Below are 23,471 nucleotides of genomic sequence, written 5' to 3'. Positions count from 1 at the left end.
CTGACTGCCCACCCTCCTGGCCTTTGCCCTGCACGACTACACAGATCTCCACCATAGCCCTCCCCTCGCTCTTTGGCAATGTCACCAGGGTCCCAGCTCTGAGGAGAAAAGAGCGGAGCTCAGGCCTCTTTTTCTTACCAGTTCCGTGTCCCGCTGAGGCCACGGTACCTCCCAGGAGCTGCCCAACGCCCCAACCTGCACAGGTAAGGTCATGCCAGACGTTCCTCCCTAGGGACATCCCCAGGGATACATGGATGACCCGTCCAGCTACTGGGGGCTGGTGTCACGTGAGTCTGATGCACAGACTCAGAGATGGCAGAATGCCAACCAGGCTTGGCATAGAGTGTGGAACAGCACACAAGTCAGGCCTGGGTTCAGGCCTTGTGATCTTGGACAGGTCAGTCCCCTGGTAGGCCGTTTTCAGGTGTGCACCTCTAAGGAGCAGCAATGAAAAGGGATACAGGTGTTGCCATCTACTGGCATCCACCTTCAAGGTCCTGGCTGCTCTCAGACTAGGTGCTTTTCAGACCAATCAGTAAATGGCTCAGAGTAGCACACTGGACATGAGGTCTATGCTGCCTCTGAAATCTACCAGGCTGCTGTGCCCTTTGTGTGTTGGGGGTGGAGGAGGGTCCAGGTACAGCACCTCATTCATCACCTTAGGAGAGCTAGGCATGCCCACACGATAGACTTCTGGAAACTTCTCGAAGACGAAAGGCCCCTGAATTTTTGTTGGATTTATTTCCCACCTTCTGACCCGTGACTGCTCTATCACTGTGCTTAGATAGGTTGTACTTCCTGATCACTGGGTCCAGTCGGTGTAGTGCCATCAATTTGACGGGCCAGTGTGACGGCTTCTGGAAGGAAAAGGAGATGAAGGTTCCTTCTGACTAAGTGACAGCCTAAGTCAGGAGGTCTGATATGCCTCTGAGATAGTTTTCTCTCCTTGCCGGCTGAAAGCTGACTGCCTTGCTGGTCTTCACTCACAGGAAGAGGACAAAGAGCATTTTCCTGACCAATACTTACACACTGGGTGCTTGGGGACCAAGTGATGAAGCCCCATGTGCAGCAGTAACTGCAATCTGAGACACTCCGATCACGGTGACCATCATGCACTGTCATCCTGTCATCTCCAAGATTCGTCCATTTTCTGAGTAGGCCACGTGGGTGACTTCAATAAGGGTCTGTGGAAATCACCACCCCGACATCTTCCAAGTCCTTGGTGGTCACTCCAGTCTGTAACCTCTCCTGGAAGGCAGTACTGCTTTCAGTATGTACTTTGGAGGGAGTTCTAGAGGCTTGTGCTTGACCCGCCACACAGCAGGCACTCCTGGCCGGCACAGTCCCCTGTGGCTAGCAAGGAGGAAGCCCGGAGCTCTGCGTCCCTGACAGCTCGGCCCTGTGGCCTCTGACACTGAAGGAGCGGCCCTGCGGGCACTTGTTCGGGGTACGGGGTGCTGCTCCTGATACCAAGACCCGCTGCTCGTCCCTGAGGTCAAATCACAAAACACAATGACAAGGTTTTGAGGAAAGGAAAGATTAGTTTATTGACTTGCTAGCAAACGAGGGAGTGGCAGGCTCCTGCCTTAGAGAACTGCCGTCCTCCTGACACGCAAGTGGTCAGGGCTTTTCGAGGGGAAATCGTGGGAGAGCGGCTGGGGTGCAGACCCATGAAGCAGCAGCCTGCAAGGGTCCAAGCAGATATTCCTGTGCCGATTCACTAGCATTTTGTTTTTCTTTTCTGCTCCGCCTCAGTCCCCTGGGACAGAATGGTTTTTGAGTCCCTTTCTTAGTGAACTTTACTGGCCTTAATTCTCTCTCATCCCGCTCATATCTATTTTTCTGCCTAACACTCCCAAGACTGACCAGCCTCTCTGTAAACATCCCATACACGTGCTAACAGGCCCTTCAGGTCTACACTGTGTGATACCCAGGCAGGAATCCTGGCTATAATGTCCATATTCTCCACACGATCCTGCTCCTTTCAACAAAAAGATGGAGAGCCTGGGTCAGCCCTTCGTAAACATAGCTACTTGACCAGTGGTGGCAGGAAGAATTTCTTCTATCCCTGAGGTTCCCTTAGCTGGAGTAAGAAACAGATTGATATGAAACAGATTAACAGAAGAAAAAGTAACAAAATTTAGTTAAGTACATCCAGGGAAGCCATAGATATCTGTTCCACAGACAGGGTGTGGGTAAAATTGCATTATTTGCAGACTCTCTTGGCCTGGTTTTAGTGCATGTCCGTATCAACAGGGGTTTCCAAGGGGTGGAGAGAAGTAGTTCGTCTCCATCAGTGGGTGATTACGTGGGTGAGCGAGGGCTTATCTGGACCAGAGAGCTTGGTGGGAGTATTGGCTCTCTTCTACTGCAACAGGAGAGAGAGAGAGAGAGAGAGAGACGCAGTGCGACTGCTTGTAGGCAATAAACAGCTTTTGAACACTATTTCTCCCTTTGCCTGATTTCGCTTGCAAAGGTGTTTTGCCCTGGGATCTCCCCTCCCTGGAGTTACGCAGGGAGAATGAGGTCTGTGTGTCATCCTGAACCAAGGAGAAGGGGTGAGGGTCTGCGACTTCAAGGGAAAGGGAAGTAATTCACAGGAATATAAAACAGGAAACGTCTGATAAAATACTTGATGGGACACAGAAACAATGCGGGGTCAGAACGGGGAATTTTAACACACAAATGATACCGGGGTTCTTGTTCCCAGAGTCAAAGAATGAACTTCGCAAACACTGATCAAGTTAGGAAAGAAAGCCAGGGAGGCTTTTATTTAGAGAGAAAGTGGGAGAAAAGAGCTTCTGGGACATGCGCGGGGGGAGGTGGGGGGGACAAGAGTGTCCGCGGCCGTCGGCCCCTCCCGCCCGCTCACTGGGGGTGCCACCCCTCGCCCAGCCCCTTCCCTGCCCCACCGTGACCACCTGCGGCTGCCGGGCCTCGTCCCCCAGCCCCACAGGCGTCCGGGGCCCGGGGGTGGTGGTGGGCACACCCGCCTTCAGCCTGGCATCCCCGCCCAGAGGCAGGGCCAACCCGCGTGCAGGCAGGCGGGTCCCCCACTCCGCAGGCAAGCCTTGGTCTCCCTCCGCAGCGCGGGAGCCCCTAAGCCCTGCACTCCGATCGCCTCCACTTGCCCCCGCCCGCCGGCCAGCGCCGGCCTTAGACCCCCAGTCCCCGGTTCCGGGCCGCGCTCCCGGAGGCAGGGGTTTTCCACTCCTGGCCACGGTAGGGAGGTAGGGCAGGCCCGGCCCCACAGGAGGGGACCATCGCCCCTGGGTGCGCCGTCGTCCGAGAGTGGTGTCCGTGGTCTCGCGCCCCGCCCCCCTCCCCCCCGTGCTCGGATATGGCCGACCCTCCCTGGCCACGTGCGGCCCTGGGCACCCTGCTGCCGCGCGTCCCGCGCTGCTCTCCCGCAACAGCAGGTGCGCTCTGCATGTGCCGGGGCGTCCGCGCCGAAGACACGCTGAGGCAGAGGAACCGGGCCGCGCGCTCACACCCATCTCCATGCATAATGATGAAAGTGTAAACTCACCAAGAAGATATATTAATGCACCTACTAAAAGCACCCCAAAATGCTAACAGAAAGAAAAGAAAAACTAATATAACTAAAGGGAAAGCACAGACAAGTCCATCAATCTACTTGGATATGTCAACACTTTTTTTCTCAGTAACTGACAGGACAAGTAGATAAAAAACTCAGCAAAGATGCAGAAAAACTGAATGGTATCCACCAACTAGATCTAGTTAACACTAATACAACATTCCACTCCACAACAACAGAATTTTCAGGAGCATATAACATTTTGATCACATAGATCACAAAACTGAACTAAATTTCAAAGAATTGAAATCATACAAAATATGTTTGTTCTCTGACCGTAGTGCATTAAATTACAAATCAGTAATACAAAGATATGTAGAAAATCCCCAGTCCCTTGAAAATTAAATAACTTAATAACAGGTGAGTTATTTACAATAGGCAAGAAATGGAAGCAACCTAAGTGTCCCTCAGTAGATGAATGGATAAAGAAGATGTGGTGCATATACACAATGGAATATTATTCAGCCATAGGAAAAAAACGAATCCTACCATTTGCTACACCATGGACGGAGCTAGAGGGTATTACGCTCAGTGAAATACTCCAGACGAAGAAAGACAAGCATCAAATGATTTCACTCGTGTGGAGCATAAGAACAAAGCAAAAACTGAAGGAACAGAACAGCCGCAGACGCACAGAACCCAAGAATGGACTGACAGTTACCAAAGGGAAAGGGACTCGGGAGGGTGGGTGGGGAGGGAGGGAGGGACAAGGGGAATGAGGGGCAGCAGGGTCAGCACACATAAGGCAGGGAGGGCGCGGGGAGGGCGGTACAACACGGAGACGACAAGTAGTGACTCTACAGCGTCTCACTACGCGGATCGTCAGTGACTGTAATGGGGTGTGGGGGGGCACTGGATAATGGGGGGAATCTAGTAACCACATTGTTCCTAATGTGATTGCGTAATAAGTACACCTAAATTAATTAATTTTTTAAAAAACTAACGCGTCAGTCATCTCATTAAAAATCAAAAAGTATATCGAAGAAAGTGACAGCCCGCGCCTGACGGCCCTCGCGGCCAATGAGCGCGCAGGTCGCCCGCAGGCCCGCCTCCGACTGACGGCACTCGTGGCCAGTAAGCAAGGCGGCGCCGCGGAGCAGGCAGCCATTGGGCGAGCGCGCGGAACCAGTGAGCCCGGCGGCTGCTGAGTAGCTGCAGGCGCCGCCGCCCCCACATTCAAGAGTCGGTGGCCTCGCGAGCGCCGTAGGCAGAGGCAGCTCCCGCGGCTCCGTCCATGCTCCGAGCCGCCGTCCCGTCCGCACAGCGGGCCCCGCGGAGACCGCGTGAGGGTGGACACGCGCTGTGCTCGGCTGCGCCTTCCTCCCGGCGGACCTGCGGCCGAGCGTCCCGGGCGGGCCCCGCTTCAGGGGTGAAGGCGACAGCGACGGCTCTGCGGGCCGAAAGGTAGGTGGCCGCGGGGCGCGGCGGGGCCCGGACGGGGCGCGGGGACCTGTGCCTCGGCCTGCGGGCGCGGGGGAGCCGGTGAGGGTGCGGCCGTGCGAGGGCTCGGCGGGCGGCACGGGTGGTGGGTCCTCGCTGGGCCCGGCCGGGGGCCGCGCCGCCGCCCTGCCGCCGCCGCCCGGGACGGGGGTCCGGGGGCCGCGCAGGCGGGAGGCCGGAGGGCGTCCTGCCGCGTGTGGAGGTTCTCCGCGGCGGCCTCGAGGGCGAGGGCCGGGCGAGCTGAGGCGCCCGGCGGGACCCGCGGCGGGGCGGCGGGGGTCGGGCGGCCGGGGGCCGCGCCTTCGGAATTAGAAGTGTTTCCCGAGGTGCCTGTCGTCCTTGCTTTGCCGTCGGGGATTCCCGGGTCAGTGTCCCTGCCGGTCCCTGGTGTGTTCAGGTTTTGTTTCTTCCTGGCTCAGCCGTGGGAGGTTGCGTTTTTCTCGAAAGTTGACTATTTCTAGGTTATCCAGTTTCTTTCCATATAATTTTTAAGAGTATTCTCTCATAATTCTTCATATTTCTGTGGTGTCTGTCAGTTCTGATTTTTCCTTTCTCATTTCTGATGCTGTTCATGTGCGTTGACTCTCTTTTTTTCTTGATAAGTCTGGCTAGGGGTTTACTATATTTTGTTTATTTTCTCGAAGAACCAGCTCCTGCTTTCATTGATTCTAAATAGTTTTATTCTTCTCTATTTTATTTATTTCTGCTCTACTCTTTATTATGTCCCTCCCTCTACTGACTTTGGGCCTCAATTTTACTTCTTTGTCTAGTTTGGTTAATTGTGAGTTTTGAGTGTTCATATGGGATTGTCCTTCTTTCCTGAGGTAGGCCTGTGTTGCGGTATACTTCCCTCTCAGCGGTGTCTTTGCTGCATCCCACAGATTTTGCGTTGTTGAATCATTGTTGTCATTTCTCACCATCTATTGCTTGATCTCTGTTTTTATTTGGTCATTGAGCCAGTGGTTATTTAGGAGCATGTTGTTAAGCCTCTATGTGATTGTAGGCTTTTCCGTCGTCTGTGTGTAATTTAATTCTAGTTTCATACCCTTGTGGTCTGAGAAGCTGGTTCGTACAATTTCAGTCCTTTTGAATTTACTGAGGCTCTTTTTGTGGCCTAGTATATGATCTGTTCTTGAAAATATGCCATGTGCCCTTGAGAAGAATGTGTATCCTGCTGCTTTTGAGTGGAGAGTTCTGTAGATGTCTGTCGGGTCCATCTGTTCCAATGTGTTGTTCAGTGCCTCTGTCTCCTTACTTATTTTCTGTCGGGTTGATCTGTTCTTTGGAGTGAGTGGAGTGTTGAAGTCTGCTAAAATGAATGCATTGATTCTGTTTTCCCTTTTAATTCTGTTTGTATTTGTTTCACATATGTAGGTGCTCCTGTGTTGGGTGCATAGATATTTATAATGCTTATATCCTCTTGTTGGATTGACCCCGTTATCATTATGTGGTGTCTGTCTTTGTCTCTTGTGACTTTCTTTGTTTTAAAGTCTATTTTGTCTAATACAAGTACTGCAGCACCTGTTTTTTCCTCCCTATTAGTTGCATGATATATCTTTTTCCATCCCTTGAGTTTTAGTCTTTGTATGTCCTTGGGTTTGAAGTGAGTCGTCTCTTGTAGGCAGCATATAGATGGGTCTTGTGTTTTTATCCATTCAGTGCCTCTGTGTCTTTTGATTGGTGCATTCAGACCATTTACATTTAGGGTGATTATCAATAGGTATGTCTTTATTGCCACTGCAGGCTTTAGGTTCGTGGTAACCAAAGGTTCAAGGGTACCTTCCTTACTATCTAAGAATCTATCTTAACTCAGTTAAGTATGCTATTACAAACAATCTAAAGGAGGCTGTTTTTTAAATTTTCCCTCCTCATTCTTTATATATTAGGTGTCATATTCTGTACTCTTTGTCTATCCCCTTTTGTTACTTCTGGTGACAGCTATTTAATGTTAGGAACACTTCCATCTGTAGCAGTCCCTCGAAAATACACTGTAGAGATGGTTGCTGGGAGCTAAATTCTCTCAGCTTTTGCTTATCTAGAAATTGTTTAATCTCTCCTTCAAATTTAAATGATAATCTTTTTTTCCAATTTTTTATTAAGTTGTTATTATTATTTTTTGGTATCAAGCTTCAGTTACATGAGCAACATTATGTTTACTAGACTCCCCCCATCATCAAGTCCCCCCCACATACCCAATTACAGTCAGTGTCCATCAGCGTAGTAAGATGCTATAGAATCCCTACTTGTCTTCTCTGTGTTGCACAGTACAGCCCTCCCTGTGGCCCCCCTATATTATGTCTGCTAATAGTAATGCCCCTTTTCTTCCACTGTTCCCTCCCCTCCCACCCATCCTCCCCAGTCCCTTTCCCTTTGGTAACTGTTAGTGCATTCTTGGGTTCTGTGAATCTGCTGCTGTTTTGTTCCTTCAGGTTTTTTTTTCACTGGTGTTATACTCCACAGATGAGTGAAATCATTTGGTACTTGTCTTTCTCTGCCTGACTTATTTCACTGAGTACAATACCCTCTAGCTCCGTCTATGTTGTTGCAAATGGTAGGATTTTCTTCTTCTTCTGGCTGTATAATATTCCACTGTGTATATGTACCACATCTTCTTTATCCATTCATCTACTGAGGGACACTTAAGTTGCTTCCGTTCCTTGGCTATTGTAAATTGTGCTGCGATAAACAAGGGTGCATGTGTCTTGTTCAAAGTGGGCTGTTGCATTCTTAGGGTAAATTCCTAGGAGTGGAATTCCGGGGTCAATGCTGTTTGTATTTGGAGATTTTTGAGGAACCTTCATACTGCTTTCCACAGTGGTTGAGCTAATTTACATTCCCACCAGCAGTGTAAGACCGTTCCCCATTCTGTACATCCTCGCCAACATTTGTTATTTGTCTTTTGGATGGTGGTCATCCTTACTGGTATGAGGTGATGTATCATTGTGGTTTTAATTTGCATTTCTCTGATGATTAGTGATGCGGAGCATCTTTTCATGTGCCTGTAGGCCATCTGAATTTCTTCTTTGGAGAAGTGTCTGTTCTAATCCTGTGCCTATTTTATAAATGGATTATTTGCTTTTTGTCTGTTGATGTTCGTGAGGTCTTTATGTATTTTGGATGTCAACCCTTAATCGGATCTGTCATTTATGAACATATTGTCCCACACTGTAGGGTGTCTTTTTGTTCTATTGATGGTGTCCTTTGCTGTACAGAAGCTTTTCAGCTTGATATAGTCCCACTTGTTCATTTTTGCTTTTGTTTCCCTTCCCTGGGGAGATATGTTCATGAAGAAGTTGCTCCTGTTTCTGTCCAGGACATTTTTTCCTATGTTTTTTTCTAAGAATTTTATGGTTTCAGGATTTACATTCAGGTCTTTGACCCATTTTGACTTTCCTTTTGTGCATGGGTTTAGACAATGATCCAGTTTCATTCTCTTACATGTAGCTGTCCAGTTCTGCCAACACCAGCTGTTGAAGGGGCTGTCACTTCCCCATTATAAATCCATGGCTCCTTTATCGTCAATTAATTGACCGTATATGTTTGGGTTAATATCTGGAATCTCTATTGTGTTCCACTGGTCTGTGGGTCTGTTCTTGTGCCAGTACCAAATTGTCTTGATTACTGTGTCTTTGTAGTAGATCTTGACTTTTTATGAATATCTACTAAGATCTGAAGTTTGGATGTGACATTCCCCTGGCTTTATTCTTCCTTCTCAGGATTGCTTTGGCTATTCGGGGTGATCATATTTCGCTGCTCAAAATCCTTCTCTGACCCTGTATTGCCTATGAAATAGTGTCTGCCCTTCCTAATAAGGTGCATGGGGCTCTTTGGCACCTTCTGCTTTTCCCTTCCCTAGGGTAAAAATAGCAAACTAAGAATATAGGCATTCTTCAGTGAGATCAGTTAAAGTTCCAGAAGCCAGGAGTAACTGGCCTGGAATGCTTGGGTATTCCCCAGACAAAGGAAGGTCTCTCGGCATACCCTTGTCTTTATTATGTTTAGGAAATCATGTCATGGTAAGACTCACTTAGCCTGCTTAAAGGCCCAGCTTATTTTTTTACCTTTACCTATATGCTGTTTCTCCTCCTCCTCCATCCCCATATCAAGTAATTTGTGGACTGTACAGTTCACTTAGCAAGCTAGCCCAGCCATCACAGCACAGTAAGACAGGAAAGATTCTATCTTAAAGCTAAGATTGCATTTCAAAACCCAGGAAGTGAAGAAGTAAGATTTTTAATGTCCTGCCAATGGGTTTCAACCCTGGGCAAGTTCGCTATGGATTCATTGTGACCAAAGAAATGACAGTAACATGTTCTTGGGGTGAAAGGGCTATTCCCAATTTTATTTCCACAGTGGCAGGTCAATCCCTAACATCCCATCCAATCAGAGCAAGTCTGCATGCAGCAAGCGTGTCTCTGCCTCTGGGCCTCTCTGCCTGCACAGCTGTCCTGCAGACATGCCTCTGACCTCAGCGCTGCCACCGCTCCAGCCTCTGCTCTGCTCTCCTGCAGCCTCGCAGCTGTGTCACCATGTCACCCAGAGCACTGGGTGGGAGCTCTTTTATATAGAGTCAATAGCAACCTATTCCCCACATGTGTAGTGAGCTAGCTGACTAGGCCCAGGTGAGAATCCTGGCCACAGGAATTTTCATATCCACCCATAACGTACTCTTTAGCGAACATACAATAACTCAGCCCACCTTGGAGGCAGGGAAGGCAGTCTTAATTGATATGCTCCCAAACCAGGAAGCTGCTCTTCTGGAGGGAAACCTAGCAGTGCGTTTCTTGTGTTAAGCTAATTTTGCAGAATTACCCGGAGGACTGGTAAGAAATGTCATGTCTCATCTTGAGACCACTTCACAGGTCCACACCCCTAGCACTTTGCACTTGCTCTCCATAAATAAAAGTTTTACTTTACTACTGTGTCTCTGCATGTCAGTTCTTTGCTGCGGAGGAGGAACTAGGAGGGAATGGCAGCTGGGGAGGGAAGCCGCGGAGCCTCGGTGCTGGTGAGGCAGGGACCGTGGGTGCAGACAGAGCAGGGTGAGGGCCTCCGGAATAAAACCCCTACTGAAACTCCATATTAGACAAGTAAGCACAGTCAGTCACATTCATTCTGTAAAGTAATATAAGCGTTCTTGTGTAAGATTAATTAAAACTAAAAAGCCCGGAGTAACTTGGCCTGAAGTGTTTGAATATCGCCCACATAAGAAAAGACCGCAGCATAGCCCATGTCTTCACTGTGTCCATTAAATGAGGCTATTGTAAAATGTACCGTCGCCTGCTCAAAGGCCCGACTTATTTTCTTTAACTACCCAGATGCTGCTTATCTTCCTCTAGCCCTAATCAAATGATGTGCAATGTAGGCAAGTAATACTGGCAAGTAAGCCAAATAACCTGGAAGACTGGTAAGAAACTTAGTGTCTCTTTGAAGATAAGCATTTGGGGACCATTTAGCAGGTCTGCATCCCTGGCCCTTTGTCTCTCACCTGTCTATAAATCCCCTAGACAGTGCATCACCCCGGGGCTATCTTGTCCCCTCCGGGCAGGGGCAAGTGAGGAGCTCTGTCTAAATAAAGCCTCGCACATGCTCTCCTACCTTGAGTGTTTGCAAAGTTCATTCTCTGAGCCTGTGAACAAGAACACCAGCATTAGCTTCTCTGAAGACCCTGAAGATGGGGAGCCCCCAGAGCCCGTGCCTGGGTGCAGAGTAGCGCACCAGGGGCCAGAGGGCCCTGCCACCTCCCCAGCACACACCGGGTGGGGAAGGTGCGCTGCAGCCCACAGTCAGGGTGTCCAGGCCGCCGTGTGATCCTGGTGTCCCAGCACCAGCAGTCTAGGCCGTAGCGCTTGTGGTCCCTGCACAGACCCCCGGCAGGATGGACCGCTGGGCCAGTGACCACCCAGCAGGCCCAGGGCTGCTGCTTTGTTTCTGGGCCCAGAGCTCTTCTGTCTCAGGTTGAGGCTGGTGGGACTTGCAGGATGACAGGTCTGACCTGTGCCACAGCCCTGCCAGGGGCCCGTGTGCCCTCCTCCTGCCCAAACCTACCTCCCTATTGGCCAGGGAGCCTGAGGTCATCCCTAGGACCACCGTGCAGGCAGATGGCTTTGAGGGTGCTGTGGACAGGACCAGGGAAAGGAGGGTAGCCTGGGTGTCCTGATTTTTACCTCCTGTCACCTGGTCACCTGAGGCTGGCAGGAGGGCTCACGTCTTGTGCTGATCCTGGAGCTCCCCTCCAGGCCAGGCCTCCCCTCCTGGGAGGGTGAAAACGTCCTGAGGGCCCTGGGGGATCATATGGGGAGAATCAGAGCCAAGTGCCTCCACTCAGCCTCCCCAGCCTTTTGTCACAGATTTCAGGCCACTCAGCCAGGACCCAGGAGCGGGACACCAGGGGCCTCACACCAGCCTGGCCTGGGGATAGGCAGCTGAGGGGCACCATGGGGGAGGACTGGGGAGCTGGGAGCTTTGGGGAGTGCTCTGAGGTGTGAAGCGTGGAAAATTGGGCTCAGAGAATGCGCCCCAATGGAAGGCATGCACCTCTTGGAGGTGCTTTGAGAGACCAAGTTCCACATTTTTTGCAATGGAATTTCTGAAATGTGTGGGGCAGCTGTGTCTCATCAAATGGGACAGTGCTAGACTGGTGGCCTGCAGCCCTGGGATCTACTTGAGTTACATGTGCATTGGTGTCCCAGACGTGAGGAGACACCCTGGGGCTTCTAATCAATAGATTTTCATGTCTAATCATAATCTACACATGACGGCAGTAAGGCCCAGGTTCTTTTTGAGCAGCCCTCCCCAGTGCTGCCCTGGTGTGCCTGCCTGGTGCTTAGAGCGCCCCACTCTTCCTGAGCACCTTATGGGCGAGGATGGAGGATGGAGGGCAACCTGGCATACACAGGTCGGGACCACCCTGGGTCAGAGGGTTTGAGGGCCGGGGTGGGTCGGGGGCACACAATATCTGCCTATTGGGCAGAGCTTTGAGAAGAAAGAGCAGTGTGGGGGCAGTCCTCTCACTGACTGTATCCCACCTGCACAGGGGTGACTCCCAGGACAACATTCACATCACACTGCCCTCAGGGAGGCTATTTCTTTTTTTTTATTATTAAGGTTAAACATATTTTCTGAAAAAACAGTGGGGGGCAGCACGGGCCAGGGCGTCCCCTCAACCGGTGGCCAGCTGCCCCTCTGGCCAACAGGCCTCCCCTGAAGGGAAGGGCCGGGGCTGTGTCCATACACTTGGCACCCAGAGGATCTGCCCACTGCAGCGGAGGATGGGACAGGCTCCTGACGTCCCTGCCCCTGGAGCAGCAGCTGCGGGCATCGATGCTGCTGGCAGCCTCGGCCACATGGCTTCTCTGTGGGGTTCGGTGGCGGGCAGTCCCCAGAGCCCCGTGCCTGGGCCCAGAGCAGCCCTCCCCCCGTGCTGCCACGTTTTGTATCCTGCAACTTGGCTGAATTCAGGTATTAGTTCTTGTAGTGTTGGAGTGGATTCTTTAGGGTTTTTTATGTACAATATCATGTCATCTGCAGACAGGGACAGTTTGACTCCCTTACCAATCTGGATGCCTTTTATTTCTTTGCGCTTTCTGATTGCTGTGCCAAGGACCTTCAGTACTATGTGGATGAAAAGTGGGAAGGGTGGGCATCCTTGTCTTGTTACAGATCTTAAGGAAAGGCTCTCAGCTTCTCCCTGTCAGTATGATGTTGGCTGTGGGCTTGTGATCTATTCCCTTTATCATGTTGAGGTGCTTGCCCTCTATGCCCATTTTGTTGAGAGTTTTTATCATGAATAGATGTTGAATTTTGTCGAATGCTTTTTTGGTATCTGTGGAGATGATCATGTGGTTTTTGTCCTTTTTGTTGATATGGATGATGATGATGGATTTTCTAATATTGCACCAATCCTTGCTTCCCCGCAATAAATCCTACTTGATCATGATGGATGATCTTTTTGATGTATTTTTGAATTCGGTTTGCTCATATTTTGTTGAGTATTTTTGCATCTATGTTCATCAGGGATGTTGGTCTGTAATTTTCTATTTTTGTGGTGTCCTTGCCTGGTCTTTGGTATGAGGATGATGCTGGCCTCATAGAATGAGTTTGCAAGTATTCCTTTCTTTTCTACATTTTGGAAAACTTTAAGGAGGATAGTTATTAGGTCTTCACTAAATGTTTGATAAAATTCAGTGGTGAAGCCATCTCTTCCAGGGGTTTTGTTCTTAGGTACTTTTATTGTTACAAATTCAGTTTTGTTGCCAGTAATTGGTCTGTTCAGATCTTCTGTTTCTTTCTGGGTCAGTCTTGGAAGGTTGTATTTTTGTAGAAAGTTGTCCATTTCTCCTAGGTTATCCAGCCTGTTAGCATATAATTTTTCATAGTATTCTCTAATATTTCTTTGTATCTCTGTGGTGTCCATAGTAATTTTTCCTTTCTCATTTTTGATTCTGTTTATGCATGTCGACTCTTGTTTTCTTGATAAGTCTAGCTAGGGGTTTACTATTTTGTTTATGTTCTCAAAGAACCAGCTCCTGCTTTCATTGATTCTCTCTATTGTTTTATTCTTCTCTATTTTACTTATTTCTGCTCTAATCATTATTATGTCCCTTCTTCTGCTGACTTTGGGCCTCACTTTTTCTTCTTTGTCTAGTTTGGTTAATTGTGAGTTTAGACTGTTCATATGGGATTGTCCTTCCCTGAGGTAGGCCTGTGGTGCAATATGCTTCCTTCTTACCACCGCCTTCGCTGAGTCCCACAGATTTTACCTTGTTGAATTATTGTTGTTATTTGTTTCCATATATTGCTTGATCTCTGTTTTATTTGGTCATTGAGCCACTGGTTATTTAGGAGCATGTTGTTAAGCCTCCATGTGATTGTAGGCCATTTCATCTTCTTTGTGTAATTAATTTCTAGTTTCATACCCTTGTGGTCTGAGAAGCTGGTTGGTACAAAAGGCTCTTTTTGTGGCCTAGTATATGATCTATTCTTGAAAATGTTCCATGTGCACTTGAGAAGAATGTGTATTCTGCTGCTTTTGAGTGGAGAGTTCTGTAGATGTGTAAGGTCCATCTGTTCCAATGTGTTGTTCACTAGCCTCTGTGTCCTTACTTATTTTCTGTCTGGTTGATCTGTTCTTTGGAGTGAGTGGAGTGTTGAAGTCTCCTAAAACGAATGCATTGCATTCTATTTCCCCTTTCAATTCTGTTAGTATTCGTTTCATATATGTGGGTGTTCCTGTGTTGGGTGCATAGATATTTATAATGGTTATATCCTCTTGTTGGATTGACCCCTTTATCATTACGTAATGTCCGTCTTTGTCACTTGTGACATTCTTTGTTTTAAAGTCTATTTTGTTTAATACAAGTACTGCAACACCTGCTTTTTTCTCCCTATTGGTTGCATGAAATATCTTTTTCCATCCCTTCAGTCTTCGTCTGTGTATGTCTTTGGGTTTGAAGCGAGTCTCTTGTAGACAGTATATACATGGGTCTTGTTTTTTTATCCATTCAGTGACTGTGTTTTGATTGGTGCATTCAGACCATTTACATTTACAGTGATTATCGATAGGTATGTACTTACTGCCATTGCAGGCTTTAGGTTTGTGGTTACCAAAAGGTAAAGGGTACCTTCCTTACTACCTAAGAATCTAACTTACCTCACTTAAGTATGCTATTACAAACACAATGTAAAGGTTGTTGTTTTTTCCCCTCCTCATTCCTTGTATATTAGGTATGGTATTCTGTACTCTTTGTCTGTCCCTTTTTATTACTTCTGGTGGCAGCTATTTAACCTTAGGAACACTTCCATCTATAGCAGTCCCTCTAAAATACACTGTAGAGATCGGTGGTGCAAGCTAAATTCTCTCAGCTTTTCTTATCTGGAAATTGTTTAATCCCTCCTTCAAATTTAAATGATAATTTTTATTTTTATTTTTTATTCAGTTGTTATAATTTTTTGTATGATTAATCTACAATTACATGAGCAACATTATGTTTACTAGACTCCCCCCATCATCAAGTCCCCCCCACATACTCTTTGCAGTCAGTGTCCATCAGTGTAGTAAGATGCTGTAGAATCACTGCTTGTCCTCTCTGTGTCGTACAGAAGCCCTCCTCGTGCCCCCCCCCCCCACATTATGCTGCTAATAGTAGCTCCCTGGTGATGTCCATGCTGCTGGTCTGCAGACCACACTGGTCATGGCGAGGTTGCAATAGAGGCTGGATAGGTAGGCAGGTCCAGATCACGGGGGTCTGGTGGGCCGTGTGAAGGACCTACAGTGGATTTTGAGGCTAGAAGGGATGTTGGATTTGAGTTTTACGAAGCCGACTCTAGCTGCTGGGTGGGGAAGGATGGTAGAGGCAAGATGAGAAACCCGTCCGAAAACCATAGCAATAGTTAGATGATAGATAGTGGTGGCCTGGGCTAGGGTGTGTTGACAGAAGTTTATGTATCTCGAAGTCTAGATATGAAGTTGAGCCCTGGTTTGGAGCTGGGGGAGGGGGAATAAGGTTCCACAGTTTAGTGAAGAGGCTGGATGTAAACATAAAGGGTCAATTCCTACACTCTTCAGTGCAGCAGAGGACAGTGTGTGGATCTTTGAGCATGTGGTGGTGGAGGCGTTTGCCAAACTAGTCTGAGAGGTTAGGGAATCTTCACTGGGAGGCTGACAGTCAAGTTGCAGTCTGAAGCTTTAGTAGGAGTTACACAGACAGAAGTGGTACCTGTAGAAGTGATGATGGAGTGCAGAGAAAGTCAAGGTGATTCCTACTGGGTGGAGCCCCATCCGGGGGTGCTGCCTCTTCCTCAGATGGGGAAGGCTCAGGGGAGATGATTTTGGGAAGTCAAGGGTTGTGTGTTGGCCACGGTAAGTTAGAGACAAGCAAGGGGAGGTATGGAACAGGCCATTGGAAGTGGAATCTGGAGCTCAGGAGAAAAATCAGGATGCTATTTTGAGAGTCATTTGCATATGGAGGTTTCTTGAAGCTTTGGGGCCAGAGAAGGTCACCTGGTTTCAGAAATCAGGGACAAAGCCGCCCAGGACCAGCAAGAGGCAGGTCAAACCAGTGATATGGGAAAAGGAAGAGGTGGGTGTCCTCTCCTGGAAGCCTCAAGAGGAAAGCATTCTGAGATGGGGTGAGTTTGAAAAAGATGTGGGAAGAGAATTGACTGTTGACTTTGGCAAGTGTTTGACCTCTGGTGACCTTGGTAAGAGCTGTTTCATTAGAGTTCAGGAAAATGTAAGATTATTTCAAATAGGCCTATCTTTAAGATGTCCGACAGGGGGAAGTGTTACCCTTGGTATGGCCTCTTGTGGCCCCTTCGGTGCTGGTACAAATTTGTACACCTTACCTTGCAACTTGGCTGTTTCCATTTAATGGTCAATACACGCACAGGGCACTTTTGTTTTGAGTAGCTACACAATTCACAGGGAAACTCTGTCGTAGTACATGTGAACAATCGTGTATTTACTTGTGATTTCTAGGTTTCCTCCTCTTTATTTTTCTCCTTCCCGCTTCGTTGAGATAAAATTGACAGACCATAAATTTCACATAAGCTGTGAAATCTCCCATCATGGCATAATGTGTACACCCATGAAACTGTCACCACAATCGAGATAGTGAGTTTCCTCAGAGAGTTTCCTCATGTCTGTTTGTAGGCAATGCTTTGCCCTGCCCTCAGCCCCTGGCAACAACTGATGTGATTTTAGTTCCAGTAGCTCTGTATGTTTCAGAGAGTCATATACACAGAATCAGCAATATGTATAGTCTTTGCTACACTGGCTTCTTTTACTCAGCTTCCTACACTGGCAACTCATCCATATTGTTCCTGTTTGTCACTGAGGTGTGTTCCATTATATGGAAGGACCACATTTTGTGTTGCCTTCCATTTATTGGTGGGCATTTGGGTTGTTTCCTGTATGGGGCAGCTTGCAATAGGGCTACTAGGAACCATTTCATTCAGATCTTTATGAGGATGTTCGTTTTCATCCTCTACTGTGTTTTATTTCTCCACCAAAATTTGAGATCCCTGTGGAACTCATTTTTGTGTGTGGTCTGAGGTAGGGTTCAGGCTTTGTCTTCTGGGCCCTTCAACAAGGGAAGTAACACCTTCCGGTGAAACTGCAGTGCCCCCTTCGGGCTCCGTCATGTTCTCCTGTGTTCTTGAATTTGTTTCTGGATTCCCACTGGCCGTGCTCCCCAAGCCACTGGCGTACTGTCTGCAGGACAGTGCCTTTTGCTGAGTCATAAGGCAGGTATCTCACCTTCTTCATGATTCTTGGCCTTGGAAGCTGTTGAGGTGGGTGTGGGCTGACTCTCAGTGACACCCTGCTGGCTGCAGAAGAATGCTGGCGCCTGTCCCCGTGCCGCCCGCATGAGGAGTGGAGTGGGAGACGGTAATATCCCTGCGGTTGAAGCTGACACAGTTGCGGAGGGAGGGTGAGAGGAGGCTGCTATTAGCCTTGAGGAACCCTGCCATCTCTTCCTGGAAGCTTGAAGGCATCTCTCTAACAATGGCTGGGTGCTAGTCGGCACTGTCCCCAGCTAGTTGGACGGAAGCCCTCTGAGGGCATGTGTCCACCTTGCCTTATTCCTTTCCATGCGTTTTTGGACCCCGGGTGCCTGGCTCAGGGCTTGGGCCTTAGTAGCACTTGGGTGGTGTGGAAGAGAGGGCTGGGGACAGTCCCCCTCCCTGCCACCCACTCCCCATGTCACCTTAGATGTGTCACTTCTCCTTTCCACGCTCTGGCCCCTGTGAACAGGGGTATTGGGCTGGTTCCACGCTCTGGACCCTGCGAACAGGGATATTGGGCTGGCCTCTGATTCGGTTCCCTGTCTGCCTGGAGCCTCTGAGTCAGTGGGAAGAGGCAGGGTAGCTGCCAGCTGCCTTGTCTGTCACGGTGAAGGTTGAGGGTCTACACTTCCTGAGCATGACCTTGGGCACAACACTTGGTCTGCCAACTGTCTGTGATGTCCCCTGAGAAGCGCGCCTGATTCTGGCCCCTGCCTCATCGGGTCAGGATTAGAAGCAATGGTGGTTTTTGGCGTAGAGCGTGGCTGTTAGCAGTGCCAGCCAGGTAGATGCCAGCTGGACGGACCTCTGGGCGGGCCTTTTCGGTAAGCTGGCTCTGCTTGATTTTAACAGTAGCCCATGCGCCTTGTAACAAACGGTATCAGTCCTGCAGAGTGGCAAATGGCAGACGCCATTTCTACCAGCTTCCTGTCCATAAGGGAGCTCAGTCACGTGGTGTCCAGGTTGCCGCTTCATTGCATTCCTGAGTGGCAGCTGGAGCCGAGCAGTGGGGTCCCTGCTCCGTAGCAGCTGAAGTGGCAGATGAGCGGGGGCCCCGGGAACACTTGTCACTACTTGCCTTGCACCGGATGGCTCGGGCTGTCCCTGGGCCGGGTTACTCAGCTCCCCCTCAGAGGGGCCCTGGGCTTCTCCGCACCTTTCAGCTTCCAGCATAAGAAATAGGCCCGGAAATAATTCTGCTGCTGGAATTATTCCTCCACACATGGGTGCAGAGGCGTCCACTGCGATTGTGTTGATAAGAGGGACAGATTGGGAAGGATTTCAACAGGCCCCAGCAAAGAGCCAGTGACATAAGGGGGCAGCTCCGTGGCTGTCAAAGAGAACGGCGGTCCTGCTTTTGGGAATATATGCTGTTTACCCTACAGACGTGACTGTACCTGTACAGATAAGTAGGAAGTGAATGTTTAGGGTCATGTATTGCTGCACGGTTTGAGGTTAGCAAAATGACTGGAAGCAATCCAGGCAGCCCTCATTAGATAGTTGGTTAGACAGACAGTGGGTCAGGCACACACTGGGGCCCCTGCAGCTGCAGAGACAGCCAGAAGTTCCCTGGGAGCCGATGCGCAGATCTCCCGGCCTAACAGCCAGAAACAGCAAAGTGCATAGATAGCCTTTGGGGGTGTGGGAAATGCTTATATCTTGATTGTGGTGGTGGGTTTATTGGTTGTGCCTTTGCCAAAATGTACTGAACCGCGTGCTTCAGATGCATCAGTTACACCCCGTAAAGTCGGTTAGGATTGAGGGGGGAAGCAAGGAACAAATCAGTGGGAAAGGAGAAGAAAAAATCATTCACAATTGCTCTCATTTGCATAGAGACCCCCTGAAGGAACCACGAAGCATGTATAAAAAAGGGACTTCCTTTTAGGAAAAGTGGGTGGAGGGACAGGGAGGGAGGGAGCTGTTTCCTCTTTCTGTAAACTAGGTTTTTGAGCCAAATGACTATCACCAACTCCACATTGAAAGGGACAAACATGAGTGTTCAGTTTTGAACAGTCGCGTTGTGGTTGAGCAGCAAGAACACGTGCAGAGCTGTGTATCGTGTCTCTCTGTGTGAAAAGGGGGCGATATTTTGATTATAGTGGCATTAGCTGTGGCAGGAAAGACGATGGTGGCTGCCTCTAGGGAGGTGGGCAGGGGGGAGCGAGGCTTGCCCCGTGTTGTACCCTCCTTTCTGTTTGGTCTTTGTTGAGATCGCATCCACGTGTGAGGCCACTTGGTTATGGATGAGGTTGAGAGCAGCGAGTGGGGAGCCCCAACTCTGATACCTGGGGGAGGTAACTCACCAGTGTGGTGAGGAAGGGGTGTTCACGGCACACATTCAATTTTTGCAACCATTATTTTATTGAATATTTGTAAGTGACAGCCGAATGCTTGATTCAGGAGAAAGCTTTCCCTCCCTACCGCCTCACTGCCCCACGCAGGCTGGGGAGCCTGGCCGTGGGGCGTGGTACTGCGGCCGGTGCCCATGTGCACGCTGCTTTTACATGCATGGGCATCCCTGTCACTAGGGCCACATGGCACATTTCCTCATCTGCGGTTCTCCTTCCTGCTCTGCTATGGGTGAGAACACCTGCCCATGGGTGGGGGTCCCAGGAGGGCCCCTCCCGCCCGCTGGCAGGGAGGCCCCTCTGCCTCAGGCCTCAGACTGGAGTCCTCTTGTGTGCTTAGGCCTGGCTCGCCTTGGCAGCCTGGTCTTGAAGAGGGACTTGCCGGAGGCCTCGATGTAAGTGACACTCATCTCTTTGGGGCTGATCTCCACATAAGCGAAGCCACCCAGCGAGTCCTCGGCCCCGTAGTGGAAGCGCAGGTAGCCATTGGGGACCTTGCGTAAGTGCTTCCTCGAGGGCTCCATGAAGTTCCCAGCCCCGCTCAGCACATAGCCCACGCCGTTCTTGTCCTGCCGGTACTGTGCACAGAGGGTGCCGGTCAGTGGAGCCCCCAGCTCCTCAAGGAGGTTGACCCCAGGCTCTGTGCCCCCCTGTTTGAGTCCAGGGTCAGGTCTGTCCCTGACCACAGAGTCCCTTTGGGCGAGGCACAAAAACCCCCCTGGGCCTCAGTTTCCCCACCTGTAGTAGCGTATAGCTTCTGCTTACAGCTAGAGAACTGATTAAGCAATTAGCAATTGGCAGCCAGTGTGATGGCTTCTAGGGAATTTGGAGTGGTTTTGCTGGCTAGAGAGCTTGGAGCCTGAGGGAGAGTGACGTTTGAGGGATCCCCAAACAGCAGGAGGATCCCAATGTGCTATGTACATTGGCCTCACAGGCGCCGCCCCCTTGCCTGGCCCCATCCCACCTGCAGAGCCCCTCACCTGCAGGTTGTGGTCATGGCCACACAGGTAGGCGGTGACCCCATTCTTGGACAGCAGCGGCACCAGTTGCTTGACCATTTAGCGGGTGGACCCGTGCTCAGCAATGGACCACACTGCATAGTGCCCAACCACCAGCACGTAGTCCTCCTTGGCTGCCGCCAGCTGCTTCTTGAGCCAGGACAGCTGCATGCGGGCCAGCTCCAGGTCTTGCGGCTTCTCGGGCTGCTGGCTGAGGAAGTCATCCAAGTTGCCACACAGTGTCACTGTGTCCAGCATGAAGATGGCCACGGACACGTTGGACTGGGGGATCTGGAAGCGCAGGTAGTAGAAAGGTCTAGGGAAGTTCCTGTGGAGGGCACAGAGGTGGTGGATGCATGTCTTGAGCAGAGAAGCCCTGGGTCCAGCTCCAGGCAGTGGGCCTCCTTGTCCACCTTAGCGTGACTCACCATCGCTTGGAGATGCTGGAGTAGGCGATCTGTGCTGAGGCGTTCCCCAGATGGTCATGGTTGCCAGCCAGCACGTACCAGGGCACATTGCGGAGGGCCGGGGCAGAGAATACATTCTCAAAGGTCTCCTGCAGCAGACATAAAGGGTGCCCCGCGGACCTGGGGTCAGGCAGCTCCCCACAACTCCCTGATACTCCCACCAAGTCAGGGACCAGGGACAAGGAGCGCTCTAGGTGTGCACACACGTCAGCGTCCCTCCGCCTCGCGAGTCAGAGGTTCAAGTGGCTTCTCCACATGTTCTGCCCCAACTCCCATCCACTCCAGGGTCACACACCTGGAACCTCTTGTCATTAGCATCCTGCACACCAGGGAAATAGAAATTGTCCCCCAGAGACTAAATGAAGTCTGCGCCTAGGATCTGCACGGTCCTGGCAATCTCCTTGGCATTGGCCATTTCCCGGGCTGTGTAGAATGGGGCATTGGGGACCCCTCCCCAGTCCCCCACAGCCACAAAGCGCAGAACGGGGGTTGCGCCGCCATCAGCCAAGGGAAGCGCCAGCGAGATTTGCAGGCTGAGCAGCACGATCCACACGTCCATCTGGGAGGGGAGAGAGAGGCATCTGGGGGCCCAGGGCTGAGGCATGGGCATCAGGCCCCTGGAAGCTCAACTTGCCCTGCCCTGAGTTGGGGGGGACAGCTCCCTGCAGGGCTGACCCGGCATGAGCCCCTCGGTGGTGCCCTAGTTCCCAGGACTTCAGGACAAGACCTGGCTGGGAGGGACAGTGAGCTGACGGGCTCCAGCCAGGGCCCAGGAAGAGTGGTCCTGCAGGGCCGTCCTGCCCTCCCTCCTCCCAGGCCCTGCACTCACCCTGGGGGAAGCACAAGCCGGTCAGCCGGAGGCTCAGGGAAGCAGGTGAGCTCCTGGGTCAAACCAACAGTCCCTGAGACTTTATTTCCTGGGGCGGAAATGGGTCATTAGTGAGGATGATGCAGTTTCTCCCTGGGCTGTTCCAGAAGCCCTCCCCTTGGGTCATGTGAGCCGTGGAGTTCCCCAGCACTGGACACGGGAACCAGGGTGGGGGCCTGGCAGCCAGTACACCCAGGCCTGCCCTCCCAGCCTCTGCGACTGTCCACTTGAGCTTGTTTGTGCCATGGGCCTGAGGTGCCCCGCTCTGTGTGTGTGTGTCATGCATACTTCTGAACCGGTGTGCTCCAGCCACATCATCTTGTGTCGTGCTCTCCCAGGTCCTGTTTGGCTGCCTGTGTGGAGATGTCTGTTGCCTGTGTGTAGCAAAGTGTGCCTGCCTGGGTCACAGGTCTGCTGCGTGCCAGGGAGTCCTTTGTGCCTGCAGATGTGGATGTGTGCACTGCGCCTGCAAGGCCCGGGCGGTGTGTCTGTGACGTGTGCCTGAGTTCTCAAGCGCAACTGTGGTGGATGATGATGGTCTGTGTGTGTCTGTTTTGTGTGTGAGTTGCACTGTGTCTGTTGTGTCTCTCACGTGAGTTGTGTCTGCTGTGGATTGTGTGTTTGACAAGCTCTGGATGTGTGTCCCCCTCCCCCATGTGGCAGGGTCCCCCTTTTCCAGTAAGTCCAGCCCACACCTTCCCCTCCTCACTAACCCCCATCCCTGCAGGAGGAACCCAGACAGGAGGCAGCTGGTGACCCACCAACGTGACCACTGAGTTTGGACCCTCACTTCCTCGGCAGCTGTAGGCAGGCCCTCCGAGTGACCACAGCCCCTGAGGACAGGCAGGCAGTAGCTTCGGGAGTGGGGGCCCTGCCCTTGTGGCCTGTCTGACCTGCCCCTCAGCTTCACTGCCCACCCACCGCAGATCCCTGCAGTCCCTTGCCAGGGTGGATGGGGGCGCCAGCCCCTACTTCAACTCTGAGATCACAGGATCAGCGAGGACGGATGGCCCGCCCTGTGTGCCTCCCACCCTCACGGCCCAAACAGACAGGGAAGTGGGTCACCAGGGCAGGCAGAGAGCCCTCCCCAGGGGCATCTCACCTGCCGGTGGGCCCTGTCCCCTGGAGCTGCCAAAGCGCCGGTCGCTCACCGTCGCGGTCGCCCGGCTTTAAGGAGGCACCGGCCCAGCCTCCCAGCCCCCCGGCCGGCCGCGCCCCGGAATCCTGCTCGGCCACCCGCGTCACCACACCTCCAGTGCGGGCAGCACTTCTGTAAAATGGGAGCGCACCCCAGAGTGCCGCCCCGACCTGCCGATTGGGCTGCAGCTTAGTGGGGCAGGGGCCTGGGGACCGGATTTCCTCCCCCTGAGACCCCACTGGCTGCCTGCCTTCACACCTGGGCCCCCTCAGCCCTGGAGGCCCCTCTGGACGGGGCCACTCTGTGGGTCTCTAACATGAGCCTGG

At 51.1% G+C, this 23,471-nt stretch overlaps 1 long non-coding RNA gene and 1 pseudogene across 2 annotated transcripts in view; one reads left to right on the top strand and one right to left on the bottom strand.

Moving 5' to 3' along the window:
* Positions 1–4,597: 4,597 nt before the first annotated feature.
* Positions 4,598–23,471, top strand: part of LOC140845676 (uncharacterized) — a 31,522-nt gene continuing 12,648 nt past the window's right edge. For both annotated transcript variants that reach the window (XR_012124520.1, XR_012124519.1), the window contains exon 1: positions 4,598–5,002. This is a non-coding gene — a long non-coding RNA (uncharacterized lncRNA). The remainder of the gene's footprint in view (positions 5,003–23,471) is intronic.
* Positions 19,669–23,471, bottom strand: part of LOC140845672 (tartrate-resistant acid phosphatase type 5-like) — a 49,107-nt pseudogene continuing 45,304 nt past the window's right edge.

Source organism: Manis javanica, chromosome 13, assembly GCF_040802235.1.
Source record: "Manis javanica isolate MJ-LG chromosome 13, MJ_LKY, whole genome shotgun sequence".
Classification (NCBI taxonomy): Eukaryota; Metazoa; Chordata; class Mammalia; order Pholidota; family Manidae; genus Manis; species Manis javanica.
The sequence above is the reverse complement of the archived record's forward strand: the minus strand, read 5'-3'. Positions and strand labels throughout refer to the sequence as shown.